Below are 15,913 nucleotides of genomic sequence, written 5' to 3' on the forward strand. Positions count from 1 at the left end.
ATACAGTCCATCAAACTAATACAAACACTCAAACTAATACAGACCCTCAAACTAATACATTCCCTCAAACTAATACAGTCCATCATACTAATACAGCCCCTCAAACTAATACAGTCCATCAACCTAATACAGAACCTCAATCTAATGCAGTCCCTAAAAGTAATACAGTCCCACAAACTATTACAGCCCCTCAAACTAATACAGTCCCTCAAACTAATACAGACTCTCAATCTAATAGTGTCCCTCAAACTAATACAGACCCTTAATCTAATATATTTCTTCAAACAAATACAGCCCCTCAAACCAATACAGTCCCTCAAACTAATAAAGACCCTGAAAATAACACAGCCCCTTCAACTAATACATTCCCTCCAACTAATACAGACCCTCAAACTAATGCAAACTTTCAAACTAACACTGCCCCTCAAACTAATACAGGTCCTCAATCGAATACAGTCTCTCAAACTAATAGAGCACCTCAACTAATACAGTCCATCTACCTAATGTCGATCCTCAATCTAACACAGTCCCTCAAACTATTACAGACGCTCAGGCTAATACAGCCACTCAAATTAATACAGCCCCTCCAACTAATACAGACCCTCAAACTGATACAATCCCTCAAACTAATACAGTCTATCAAACTAATACAAACACTCAAACTAATGCAGACCCTCAAACTAATACATTCCCTCAAACTAATACAGTCCCTCAAACTAATACAGCTCCTCAAACTAATACAGTCCCTCAAAATAATACACCCCCTAAAAGTAATACAGTCCCTCAACCTAATATAGTCCCTCAACCTAATACAGACCCTCAATCTAATACAGTCCCTAAAACTAACACAGTCACTCAAACTAATGCAGCCCCTCAAACTAATACAGTTCCTCAAACTAATAGAGTACCTCAAACTAATACAGTCCCTCAAATTAATACAACCCCTCAAACGAATACAGTCCTTCAAACTAATATATTCTCTCAAATTAATACAGTCCCTCAAATAATACAACCCCTAAAAGTAATACAGTCCCTCAACCTAATATCGTCCCTCCAACTAATACAGACCCTCAAACTAATACATTCCCTCAATCTAATACAGTACCTCAAACTAATACAAATCCTCAAACTAATACAGACCCTCAAACTAATTCTTTCCCTCAACCTAATACAGTCCTTCAAACTAATACAGCCCCACAAACTAATACAGTCCCTCAAACTAATACAGCCCCTGAAATTAATACAGTCCCTCAAACAATAAAGTCCCTCAAACTAATACAGACACTTAAACTAATACAGCCCCCCAAATAATACAGTCCCATAACCTAATACAGTGCCTCAAACTAATACAGACCCTCAACCTAATACAGTCCCTAAAACTAATACAGTATCTCAAACTATTACAGCCCCTCAAACTAATACAGTCCCTCAAACTAATACAGTCCCTTAAACTAATAGAGCCCCTCAAACTAATACAGTCCCTCAAACGAGTACAGACCCTCAAAATAATACATTCCCTCAATTTAATACAGTACCTCAAACTAATACAACTCCTCAAACTAATACAGATCCTCAAACTAATTCATTCCCTCAAACTAATACAGCCTCTCAAACTAATACAATCCCTCAAACTAATACAGCCCCTGAAACTTATATGGTCCCTCAAACTAATAAAGTCCCTCAAACTAATACAGACATTTATTTTAATACTGCCCCCCCAAATAATACAGTCCCTCAACCTAATACAGTCCCTCAAACTAATACAGACCCTGAAACTAATACAGCCCCTCCAACGAATACAGACCCTCAAACTAATACATTCCATCAAATTAATACAGTCCCTCAAACTAATACATTCCCACAAACTAATACAGTTCCTCAAACTAATAGATTCCCACAAACTAATACAGTTCCTCAAACTAATACAACCCATCGAACTAATACAGTCCCTCAAACTAATACAGCCCCTGAAACTTATACAGTCCCTCAAACTAATAAAGTCCCTCAAACTAATACGGACACTTAAAATAATACAGCCCCCCAAATAATACAGTCCCTCAAGCTAATACAGTCCCTCAAACTAATACAGACGCTCAATCTAATACAGTCCCTCAAACTAATACAGCCCCTGAATCTTATACAGTCCCTCAAACTAATAAAGTCCCTCAAACTAATACGGACACTTAAAATAATACAGCCCCCCAAATAATACAGTCCCTCAAGCTAATACAGTCCCTCAAACTAATACAGACGCTCAATCTAATACAGTCCCTCAAACTAATAGAGCCCAGCAAACTAATAACAGTGCCGAAAACTAACACAGACCCTGAAACTATTACAGCCCCTCCAACTAAAACAGACCCTCAAACTAATACATTCCCTCAAATTAATATGGTCCCTCAAACTAATACAACTCCTCCAACTAATACAGACCCTCAACTAATAACTTCCCACAAACTAATACAGTTCCTCAAACTAATACAGCCCCTCAAACTAATACAGTCCCTCCAACTAATACAGCCCCTAAAATTAATACAGTCCCTCAAACTAATAAAGTCCCTCAAACTGATACAGACCCTTAATCTAATACAGCCCCTCAAACTAATACAGAACATCAATCCAATACAGTGCCTAAAACTAATACAGTCACTCAAACTAATGCAGACCCTCCATCTAATTCAGCCCCTAAAACTAATACAGTCCCTCAAACTATTACAGTCCCTCAAACTAATACAATCCCTCAAACTAATACAGACTCTTAATCTAATACAGTTCCTGAAACTAATACTGCCCCCCAAACAAATAGAGTCCCTCAAACTAATAAAGACCCTGAAACTAATACAGCCCCTCCAACTAATACAGTCCCTCAAACTAAAACAGACCCTCAAACTAATGCAGCCCCTCAAACTAATAGGGCCCCTCAAACTAATACAGATCTCATTCAAATACAGTCCCTCAAACTAATACAGCCCCACAAACTAATACAGTCCCTCAAACTAATACAGTCCCTCAATCTAATACAGTTCCTAAGCTAATACAGACCCTCAAACTATTACAGTCCCTCAAGCTAATACAGACCCTCAAACTAATACACTCGCTCAAACTAATAGTGACCCTCAACCTAATACAGTCCCTCAAACTAATACAGTCCCTCAAACTATTGCAGTCCTTCAATCTAATACAGCCCCTCAAACTAATACAATCGCTCAAACGAATACAGATACTCAAGCTAATAGAGCCACTCAAATTAATACAGCATCTCATTTTAATAGATGTTTTAATGCCCATTGCGGACCGAGAACAAATACAGCTGCTTAAAATAAGAAAAGAATAAAAACTTTTCAAGAACCTCAAATTAATATATTTCCTCAAATAGAGAATCTCAAACTAATAGAGAATCTCAGACTAATACTGCCCTCAAACTAATACAGCCCCTCAAAGTAATGCATTCCCTCAAACTAATACAAAACCTCAAACTAATACAGCTTCTCAAACTAATAGAAAATCTCTAATTAATGCCGACCTTAAAACTAATAGACTACCTCAAAATAATACAATAAATAGAGTACATCAAACTAACAGAGAACCTCAAGCTAATAGACGACATACAACTAATACAGCAACTCCACCGCACACAGCAAGTTATATTGATACAGCCTTTGAAACTAAAACAGCATTTCCGATAAAACAGCCTATCAAACTAATACACCACTAGAACTAATAGTGAACGTGAAACAAATACAGCCCCTAAGACAATAAAGATCCTCAAACTAATAGGTAACCGCAAATTACTAGAGAACCTCAAAATACTACAGCCCCTCAAACTGAAAAATACCCTCAAATTAATACAGATTCTCAAATAATTACAGCAGCGTCAAACAATATAACATTTTCACCATTTAGAGAAAATCAAGCTAAAATAGAACCTCAAACTATGAGAGAAACTCAAACCAATATGATAACCTCAAACAAATACAGCCAGATAAAACAATACACCTCAAACCATTAGATAAACTCAATCTAATACAGCCCTTCAAAGTAATACTGCCCCTCTAACTACTTTAGAATCAAAGACTAATAGAGAACGCGAATGTAATAAACATCTCCAAACAATAAATATTTAATAGCGCAGGAGATCTAGCATCGAGCCGACAAACACGACGTGGGTGGATATTTCAGTGCGTTGAACCGATGGTCCAAGGGTTTATTCCATGGAAAGCCGAGAACGGAGAGGTGCTCATCAAGGACAGTGAAGCTGCCAGTGCCCACTGGAAAGAACACTTCGAGGATTTCGCAACAAAGAATCTGTCATCGACGTGAGTGTCCTTGACTGCATACCACAGCATGCTACCCATCACCTCCTTGGCACAATCACAGCTCAGTACGAGTCTGAAAAGGCCATCCGACAACTAAAAATAACAATGCCTCTGGAGCAGATGGAATCCCCATGTAAGTCCTAAAGCTTTGTGGCGAAGCACTACTGGCACGTATTCATTACCTTATCTGGAAGGAGGAGATCATGCCAGGAGATCTCAAGTCGCTTTAATTGCGACGATCTTCAAGAATGGTGACGAGTCTGACTGCGGTAACGACAGAGGAACCGCGCTACTCTAAACCAAAGACAAATTCGGCATAAGAGTTCTCCACAATCACCTTCTACCTGTGGCTGAAGAACTCCTCCCTGAGTCGCAATGCGGATTCCGCCCACTAATTGGCACAATGGATATGATCTTCACCAGGATGCAGGTATAAGAGAAATGCAGGGAGCACCAATACTTGTACATAGCCTTCTTTGACGTCACGAAAGCCTCCAACGCTGTCAATGATGAGGGATTAAGGAACGTCCTCCTCAGATTCGGCAGCACTTATAGGTTTGTCACCATGCTCCACCTCTGCAGGATGAAATGCAAGCCGTGCTCCCGATCAAGGCATCCATCACAGAACCATTCCACATCGTACTGGGGTCAAGCAAGGCTGTGTCGTCGTACCACGAGCGGAAGGAAGCAGCAGCCAAGTTCATGGCACCGTGGGTGGCTCTGCTGCACAGGAGGACAGGACAAAGAGTGGGAGAGCGATCGCGATTGGGGATTTTATTGTAAGGTGGATAGATATGAGTTTCTGCGGCTGCAACCGAGACTCCAGGATTGTATGTTGCCTCCCTGGTGCAAGGGTCAAGGATGCCTCGGAGCGGATGCAGCGCATTCTGAAGAGGGAGGGTGAACAGCCAGTTGTCGTGGTGCATATTGCTACCAAAGATATAGGTAACAAAACGGGATCAGGTCCGACAAGAAGAATTTAGGGAGCTAGGAGCCAAATTAAAAAGAAGACCTCAAAGATAATAACCTCAGGATTGCTAGATGTGCCACGTGCTAGTCAGAGAAGGAATCGCAGAATAGCTCAGATGAGTACGTGGCTTGAGGAGTGGTGCAAGAGGGAGCGATTCAACATCCTGGGACATTGGAACCGGTTCTGGGGAGGTGGGACCAGTACAAACCGGACGGTCTGCACCTGGGCAGGACCAGAACCAATGTCATGGGAGAGTGTTTGCTCGTGCTTTTGGGGAGTGGTTAAACTAATATGGCAGGTGAATGGGAACCGAAGCAGAGATTCAGAGGGAAGTAAAATGGGGGCAGAAGCAAAAGATAGAAAGGAGAATAGCAAAAGTGGAGGGCAGAGAATCCCAAGGCAAAAATATAAAGGGCCACATTACAGAAAAATTCTAAATGGAAAAAGAGGGTTACAAGAACAAGCCTGAAGGCTCTTTGCCTCAATGCAAAGAGTATTAGGAATAAGGTGGATGAATTAATTGCGCAGCCAGCTATTTATGACTTTGATATAATTGGGATTACGGAGACATGGCGCCAGGGTGACCAAGGCTGGGAAATCAACATCCACGGGTATTCAACATTCAGGAAGCATAGACAGAAATGAAAGGGAGGTGGATTGGCGTTGTTAGTTAAATAGGAAATTAGCGCAACAGTAAGAAAGGACATTAGCTTGAATGATGTCGAATCTCTATTGCTATAGCTACGGAATACCAAAGGACAGAAAACGCTAGTGAGAGTTGTGTCCAGACAACCAAACAGTAGTAACGAGGTTGGTGATGGCATCAAACAAGAAATTTGAGATGTGTGCACTACAGGTACAGCAGTCATCATGGGCGACTTTAATCTACATATCGATTGGCGTAATCAAATTGGTAGCAATGCGGTGCAGGAGGATTTCCTGGAGTGTATTTGTGATGGCTTTCTAGACCGATATATCGAGGAATCAACTATAGAGTTGGCGAATCAAGACTGGGTGCTGTGTAATGAGAGAGGACTAATTATCAATCTTGTTGTGCGAGGCCCCCTGGGGAAGAGTGACGATAATATGGTAGAATTCTTTTTAAGATGGAGAATGAAATGTTAATTCAGAGACTGGGGTCCTGAATTTAAGGAAAGGTAACTTCGATGGTATGAGACGTGAATTGGCTAGGATAGATTGGCAAATGATACTTAAAGGGTTGACAGTGGATAGGCCATGGCAGACATTAATAGTTTACATGGATGAACTTCAACAATTGTACATCACTGTCTGGTGTAAAAATAAAAAGAGGAAGGTAGATCAACCGTGGCAAACAAGTGAAATTAGTGATTGCGTTAAATCCAAGGAAGAGGCAGATAAATTGGCGAGAATAACCAGCGCACCTGAGGACTGGGAGAAATTTAGAATTCATCAGAGGAGGACAAAGGGTTTAATTAGGCGCAGTACAATAGTGCATGAGAGGAAGCTTGCTGGGAGCATAAAAACTGACTGCAAAAGCATCTATCGATATGTGAAGAGAAAAGGATTAATGAAGATCAACATAGGTCTTTTGCAGACAGAATCAGATGAATTCATAATGCGGAACAAAGTAATGACAGAGCAATTGAATAAATACTTTCGATCTATCTCCAATAACGAAGATACAAATAACCTTCCAGAAATACGAGTGTTTCGAGGGTCTAGTGAAAAGGAGGAACTGAGGGAAATCCTTATTGTTCAGCAAATTGTGCTCCGGAATTTGATGGTATTGAAGGCCGATAAATCACCAGAGCCTGATAGGTTGCATCCCAGAATATAAATGAAGTGGCACTCGAAATATTGGATGCATTGGTGATCATGTTCCAATATTCCATTGACTCTGGATCAGTTGCTATTAATTGGAGGGTAGCTAAAGTAAAAAAACTTTTTAAAAAAGGAGGGATAGAGAAAACGTGAAATTATGGACCGGTTTGCCTAACATCGGTGCTGGGGAAAATGTTGGAATCAATTATTAAAGATGAAATAGCAGCCGTTTTGGAAACAGTGACAGAGTCAGCTCAGATTTATGAAAGGGAAATCATGCTTGACAAATCTTCTAGAATTATTTTAGGATGTAACTAGTCGAGTGGAAAAGGAAGAAGCAGTGGATGTGGTGTATTTGGACTTTCAATAGGCTTTTGACAAGGACCCACACAAGAAACTAGTTTGCAGAAATAAAGCACATGGTTTTGGGGGTAATGTATTGACGTGGATAGAGAACTAGTTGGCAGACAGGAAGGAGCGAGTTGGAATAAACGGGTCTTTTTCAGAAATGTAGGCAGTGCCCAGTGGGGTGCCGGAGGGTTCAGTGCTAGGACACCTACCTTTTTACAATCTACATCAATGATTGAGATGAAGGAATTAAATGCAATATCTCCAAGTTTGCAGATGACTCTCAGCTGGGTGGCGGTGTGAGCTGTGTGGATGATGCTAAGTGACTACAGGGTGACCGAGACAGGTTAATTAAGTGGGTAAATGCATGGCAGGTGCAATATAATGTGGATGATTGTGAGGATATCCACTTCGGTGGCAAAAACAGGAAGACGGAATATTATCTGAATGGTGACAGATTAGGAAAAGGGGAGGTGCAACGAGACCTGGGTGTCATGATACAGCAGTCATTGAAGTTTGGCATGCAGGTACAGCAGGTGGTGAAGAGGCAAATGGCATGCTGGCCTTCATAGCGTGGAGATTTGAGTATAGGAGCAGGGAGGTCTTACTGCAGTTGTACAGGGCCTTGGTGAGGACACACCTGGAATATTGTCTTCAGTTTTGGTCTCCTATCTCAGCAAGGATGGTCTTGCGTTTGAGGAAGTACAGCGAAGGTTCACCAGATTGATTCCTGGGATTGCAGGACGGAGATATGAGGATCAACTGGGGTTGTATCCACTGTAGTTTAGAAGAATGACAGGGGATCTCATTGAAACATATACAATTCTGACTGGATTGGACAGGTTTGGGAAGGAAGAATGTTCCCGTTGCTGGGGAGTTCCAGAACCAGGGGTCAAAAACTAAGAATAAGGGGTCAGCCATTTAGGACCGAGTTAGCGATGCCAAGAGTGATTCACTGCAGGCGACGATCCTGCGGAGGCTGGTTCGGCGCAATCGGACTGCTCCACGAAGGGGAGATATTAGCGAGAACATGGTCCAGGTGGAGCGTTGAGATTGTTCAACGCTCCTCTCGATAATAGGTGGAATATCTCAGCAGTTGTTCATGCTATCCGCTAACATGAACGAGAAAATGAAGCAGATAGGTGTGGCAATGGAGAGAATAACCAGGAACACTGGTGCCAGAGGGCTATTCGTGGTCCCGGAATCCGACAATGCTCCCCAAGGTGCCGCACCACCATTGCCCGAGACACATGCGAGCCAGGAGGAATCTGATGCATCTGGCTCGGAGAATGTTTCAACAGAAATGTCCTCTTCACCATCGTCACCCCAATCGTAATATCTACCGACACGTCCTCTGCCACCCTCCTCGCCCCGGCGCCCGCCCATCGAATCAATGCTTGAGGAACATTGTGGCAAAGCGACTTGTTTTTGAGAGGGGAAAGGGAAGGGGTGGTTTTCAGACCCATGTCGGGAAAGGGAAGGAGTCGCGTTGGCGAAGGGAGGGAGAGAGTGGTGTTTGTTTTACATTAATATTGTTGCCTGTGGGCTGGGTATGCGTTTCGGTTTAGTGTTAGTTGATTAAATTTTGGCTGTTTTTAAATGTTTCGTTGTTAGAATGGTTTGGGGGAGAGTGGGGTATGCAGGCTTTTAAATTAAAATATCTTGTTATTGTTTTGTTAAAATGTTAAAATGTACAATGTTTGCGTTGGGATGGGGGAGGGGTTAGTATTTTGTTGTATTGTATTGTGTTATGTTCGATTCTGATTTTTTTTAAATCGCTAAACATATTTTTAAAAAATTTAACTTAACTTTGTTGTGCATTGTATTCAGCTAGTTGTAACTTGAAACACTGGCGAGTCCATACCATTAAAGGTTAAACTCAAACGTACCAGTACTTGTCACCAACGTAACCTAAACCTTTAATTTATGAGCTGCAGACACAACACTTGCAATTGAGTAAATACCATCAACATTATTTCAAGCAAAGCTTTCATTTCTGAGCTGCTGACGCAACGTCCTTGCAGCTCTGTAGCCACCATGGGCATTTTCCTGCGGTGCAGAGCAGGGGGGGGGGCATGGTTTCAACTTCAGCATGAATGTGTTCCCCGAGGTCATCGTCCAACTCATCTTCATCCTTTTCTCATCTCTCGGGCAATTCTTGTCCCTTCCCGATCGCTAATTTATGCAACATGCAGCACACCACAATGAACTGAGCTCAGGATGTTATTGCAATTTGCCTCCTGACTGGTCCAGGCACCTGAAGTGCTGCTGAAGCAATCCAATTGTCTTTTCGACGACATTGTGTGTGGCTATGTCACTTTCATTGCATTGCTTCTCGGCTTCAGTATGCGGCTTACGCAGGGGGCGTCATCAGTCAGGTCGTGAGGCCATATCCTTCATCACCCATTCCAAACCGTGACCTTGTGGCTTACTCATAACCAGCTGAGACAAATCGCTCTCACGCAAGATATGCACATCAAGGCTGCTGCCTGGAAATGCTGTATTGACTGCCATGATTATTTGCTTGTTGTCAACAAGGAGCTGCATATTAAGGGAGTGGAATCGCTTTCGGTTCAGAAACACATCGACATCCTGAAAGGGTTTTCGCGGGCGATGTGCGTACAGTCTATTGCTCCCTGCACTTTGGGGAAGTTAGCTATTCTGGAGAACATAAAACATAAGAACATAAGAAGTAGGAACAGGAGTAGGTCATTTAGCCCCTCGAGCCTGCTCAACCATTCAACAAGATCATTGCTGATCTGTCCGTGGACTCAGCTCCACCAACCCGCCCGCTACCCGTAACCCTTAAGTCCCTTATTGGTTAAAAATCTATCTATCTGTGACTTGAATACATTGAATGAGCTGGCCTCAACTGCTTCCTTGGGCAGGGAATTCCACAGATTCACAACCCTCTTGGAGAAGGAATTCCTTCTCAACTGGGTTTTCAATTGGCTACCCCGTATTTTGAGGCTGTGCCCCCTAGTTCTAGTCTCCCCGACCAGTGGAAACAACCTCTCTGCCTCTATCTTGTCTTTCACTTTCTTTATTTTAAATATTTCTATAAGATCACCACTCATCCTTCTGAGCTCCAACGAGTAAAGACCCAGTCTACTCAATCTATCATCATAAGGTAACCCCCTCATCTCTGGAATCAGCGTAGTGAATCGTCTCTGTACCCCGTCCAAAGCTAGTATATACTTCCTTAAGAAAGGTGAACAAAACTGCACGCAGTACTCCAGGTGCGGCCTCACCAATACCCTGTACAGTTGCAGCAGGACCTCCCTACTTTTGTACTCCATCCCTATCGCAATGAAGGCCAACATTCCATTTGCCTTCCTGATTACCTGCTGCACCTGTAAACTAACTTTTTGGGATTGATGCAGAAGGACTCCCAGGTCCATCTGCACTGCAGCATGTTATAATTTCTCCTCATTCAAATAATATTCCCTTTTACTTCTTTGTTTCCCAAGGTGGATAACCTCACATTTTCCGACATTGTATTCCATCTGCCAAACCATAGCACATTCGCTTAACCTATCTAAATCCATTTGCAGCCTCTCTGTGTCCTCTACACAACCCGCATTCCCACTAATCTTTTTGTCATCTGCAAATCTTGTTACACTACACTCTGTTCCCTCTTCCAGGTCATCGATGTATATTGTAAACAGTTGTGGTCCCAGCACCGAAGCCTGTGGCATACCACTAACCATCGATTTCCAACCCGAAAAGGGACACATTTACTCCGACTCTCTGCTTTCTGTTAGCTAGCCATTTCTCTATCCATGCTCATACATTTCCTCTGATTCTGCGTGCCTTTATCTTCTGCAGCAACCTTTTGTGTGGCACCTTATGGAATGCCTTTTGGAAATGTAAATGCACTACATCCATCTATCCTCTATGCTCGTTATATCCTCAAAGATTTCTAGTAAATTAGTTAAACATGATTTCCCCTTCGTGAATCCATGTTGCGTTTGCTTGATTGCACTATTTCTATCTCGATGTCCCGCTATTTCTTCCATAATGACAGCTTCAAGCATTTTCCAGACTACAGTTGTTAAACTAACCGGCCTATAGTTACATGCCTTTTGTATGTCCCCTTTTTTAAACAGAGGCGTTACATTATCTGCTTTCCAATCCGCTGGTACCTCCCCAGAGACCTGAGAATTTTGGTAGATTATAACGAATGCATCTGCTATAACTTCTGCCATCTCTTTATTACCCTAGGATGCATTTCATCAGCACCAGGGGACTTGTCTACCTTGAGTCCCATTAGCCTGTCCAGCACTACTCCCCTGGTGATAGTGATTATCTCAAGGTCCTTCCTTCCCACATTCCCTTGACCAGCAATTTTTGGTATGGTTTTTGTGTCTTCCACTGTGAAGACCAAAGCAAAATAATTGTTTAAGATCTCAACCATTTCCACATTTCCCATTATTATATCCCCCTTCTCATCTTCTAAGGGACCAACATTTACTTTAGTCACTCTTTTCCGTTTTATATATCGGAAAAACCCAACGCCCTCTCAGTCTGCGTCTGCCTGATCAATTGGGTTGTTTATAAAGTCCATCCTCCGAGCGTAAAGGCCTTCTGTCACCAATCAAAAGCAGCAATGTGTAGCATGCTGAGAGATATCACACATTTCGCCTGCTGAGGCCTGAGAGGAGCCAGATGCATGGAAGGAAAGTGGTGCAGTAAATTATGAGCAGTGCGGTCATGGTGGTGCTGTTAGGCTGCAGATCTCCTTGAAGAGCTGGTATACCTCAGCGATGACCTCCTTTTGCAATCGCACTCTCCCAAGGCACGTATTCTCGGATACGTTCAGGTAAAACACCGTTTCTCCCTGTCAGTGCGTTGGGTGTATGTTCTCCTCATTCTCCTCAGTCTGCCACGTCCTTGATTGGACACATAATGCTCTTCAACATACCTTCTTCCATATCTAGTCTGCAGCATGTGAGTAGTCATCAATAAAGGCTGAAAAATTGCAGGCCACATTACAATGACTATTCGATGTATTTTTCAGAAATAATACATTTTCATTCGAAATCTCACAAAATAATGTAAATTCGTCCAAAAAACAATAAGACGTTTCTTCAGATTTTATATTCACCTTAAAATAACTCACAGATTAAATCAAAACAACCCAGAACTGGAAGATGCCTTTTCTAATGAAAGTCCTTCCATTTACAAAATAGATTGCGTGCTGCTGGGTTAAGGTCAGGTGAGTGCAGCTTTTTTTCAGCGTGTTCTTGGGCGAGCGATAGTCTTGGTGGTTTCTGGGCATTAGTTTGTTTCAAAAACTGTATTCTGTGCATTGGTGTCATAAAAATGTGGCAGACAGTTAACTTAATTCTCGGCATTAACTTAATGCCTAAATAAATGCTGGTGGTAAATGGGTAATAAATGGTCGATAAATGGATGTAAATTTACGTTTTTGGCGTAAATGGGAGATAAACAGGCGATGTAGCAGCAGAGCCTTTAAATGGGTTGTAAATGGTAGGTAACGGGCTGAAACTAATGGAAAGTCGAGCCCTAAATCATTGATATTTTAAACAAAACGCAAGGGACCAATACTGAGCGCAGCCGAACTCCACTGGATACAGCCTTCCAGTCACAAACACCCGTGAACCATTACCCTTTGCTTCCAGCAACTGGGATAGTTATGGCTCCAACTTGACACTTTCCCTTGGATCCATGGTTTTTATTTTTCTTCCATGTGGGAGTTTGTTGCAAGCAATGGTTAAAATCCATGCAGACTACATGAAACGCACTGCCCTCATAGACTCTCCTTGTTACCGCCTCAAAAACTTCAATCAATTTAATTCGGCATAACTTTCCCTTACTAAATCCATGCACACTGGCATTGATTAATTTGTGCCTTTACAAATGATGATAAATACTGTATGTCAGATTCTTTTCCAATAATTTTCCCACTGTCGACGTTTGGTTCACACAGCTTTAATTACTTGGTGAATCCCTTTCTCCATTTTAAACAATGGTGCAACGTTAGCAATCCGTCAATCCTCCGGCACAACATCTTTAAACACAGCGGATTGGAAATTGATGGTCAGAGCCTCCGCTATTTCTTCCATTGATTACCTTAACAGCCTGGGATACATTTCTTCTGAGACTAGTGAAGTATCTTCTTTCAAAATATGCTAAACTCCTTAACATTTCCTCTCTCACTACTTTCATATTATCTAATATTTCACACATCAACCACTTCACTAAAATGTCTGCATTTCGTCCCTTGTGAAGAAAGGTACAAATTATTCATTGAGGAACATTCCCACGTCTTCCAAACTAATACATATGTAACTTTTTTGGTTTCTGATAGGTCATACACTATCTTTAGCTATGTTTTTACACTTTATGTATTTATCGTTGATTTCACTTGCCAACATTTTTTCATGCTTTCTTAATTTCCTTTTTATTCCATTTTCTGCAATCCTTTTGGCTTTCTGTAGTATTCAGATTTCTGTATCTGACTTAATCTTCCCTTTTTCGCATTATCTTATTAATTAACATGCAGGAGGCCCTAGATATTGAGGCCCACACTTTTTCGTTATAGGAAGATATTTGCTCTGATCACTCACTATTTCCACATTGAATGCCTCACACTACTCCGACACTGATTTACCTTCAGTAGTTTCCAGTACACGTTCCATAAATCACATCCCACCTCAGTAAAATTGGCCTTTCTCCAATTGAAAAATGTATCTCCTAGTCTATCTTTCTCCTTTTATATAACCACTTACTATAAATCTTACTCAATTATGATCAATACCACCAAAATACTCTCACACACGCACCCAACTTCATTCACTTAAACTCAGTTCAGAACTTCTCCCTGTCTTCTTTGTCTTGCTAAGTACTGGCTAAAAATGCTCACCTCAATATATATTATGAATACTGCGCCCTCTATGCTTTTTACACGAATTATGTGCCAATTATTACACCGGAATGTGAGGTTGCTGGCAAAGCAAAGCCTTCACGACTGGCCACAATTATGCTCTGCACAAGTCTCTAGCGACCTCTTTGTCGAGAATTTCGAGTCCTCGACGTGTAATAGAAATCAGCGGATATCAGTGGGTCCCTAGTTTTTTTTTCATTCTGGGATGTGGTCATCGCTGTCAAAGCCAGCATTTATTGGCCATCGTCTAATTACCCATGTGGAGGCGGTGGTGAACCGCCTTCTTGAACTGCTGCTGTCCTTGTGGTAAAAGTAATGTTAGGTAGAGATTTCCAGAATGTTGATTCCACGATGATGGAGGAATGGCAAAATATTACAATGTCAGGATGAGTGTAGCTTGGAGTGGGACTTCCAAGTGATCATGTTCCCATGCACCTGCTGCATTTGTCCTTCTAGCTGGAAGAGTTTGCTGCTTTGGGTGGTGCTGCCGAAGAACCCTTGGCCAGCTTCTGCAGTGCATCTTGTCGATGGTACAGAGTGCAGCCACGGTGCACTGCTTATGGAGGGAGTGAATCTTTACGGTGGTGGATACATTTCCAATCAAGCGGGCTGCTTTTTCTTCAATGGGGTTGAGCTGCTTGAGTGTTGTTGGAGCTGCACTCATCCAGGCAAGTGAATTGTATTCCATCACACTCCTGTCATGTGGCTTGTAGATTGTAGAAAATCTGAGTGAGGAGTTGAGACACATTCCTAGAGTATCCAGCCTCCAACGTGCTCTTCTTGCCACCTTATTTATGTAGCTGGCCAAGTTAAGTTTCCCTCAATGGTGACCCCCAGTATTTGTTAGGCGGGGATCAGCGAAGGTAATGCTGTTGAATGTCAAGGGAAGGTGGTTAGACTCTCAATTGTTGGAGGTTGACATTGCCTGCCACTTTCGTGTTCCGAAAGTTTAGTCTGGCAGCTGTGATCTTCAAGAATCGTGCAGCACGGTCAATAATGGTGCTACGGAGCCACTCTTGGTGATGGTCATTGAAGTCCCGTAACCAGATTACATTCTGTGCCTATGCTATGCTCAGTGCTTGTTCAACATGATTAAGAATTCATTCCTCAGCTGAGGGAGGGCGGTAATTGGTAATCAGCAGAAGGTTTTCTTGCCATGATTTGACCTGATGTAGTTGATTTTGCATCTATGGACATTGCGAATATATTCGACAAAGTGACACACCAGAGGTCATTAAGAAATGGAAGCCCAGGGAATTAATAGGAAAGTGGTGTATGCATACAACATTAGCTCAGTAACAGCAGCGAAGTACGCTGGTGGGTGGATGTTTTTCAGATTGTGTGGAGGTTTGCTGTGGTGTTCCTGGGTGTGCATTTTGGCTCCATTGCTCTTTGCAACATTTATAGACAACCTCGAATCGGGTGTAATGAGCGAAATTCTAAACTTTAGAGATAAAACAAAATTTGCATAGTCGTAGTCGTGAAGAGGATTGTTATAGGATTCAGGATGATTGAGTCAGGATTTTGAAAGGCGCAGCATCATTGTAGATGGTGTTCAATGTGGTG

The sequence above is a fragment of the Pristiophorus japonicus genome, unplaced genomic scaffold, assembly GCF_044704955.1.
Source record: "Pristiophorus japonicus isolate sPriJap1 unplaced genomic scaffold, sPriJap1.hap1 HAP1_SCAFFOLD_80, whole genome shotgun sequence".
Lineage (NCBI taxonomy): Eukaryota > Metazoa > Chordata > Chondrichthyes > Pristiophoridae > Pristiophorus > Pristiophorus japonicus.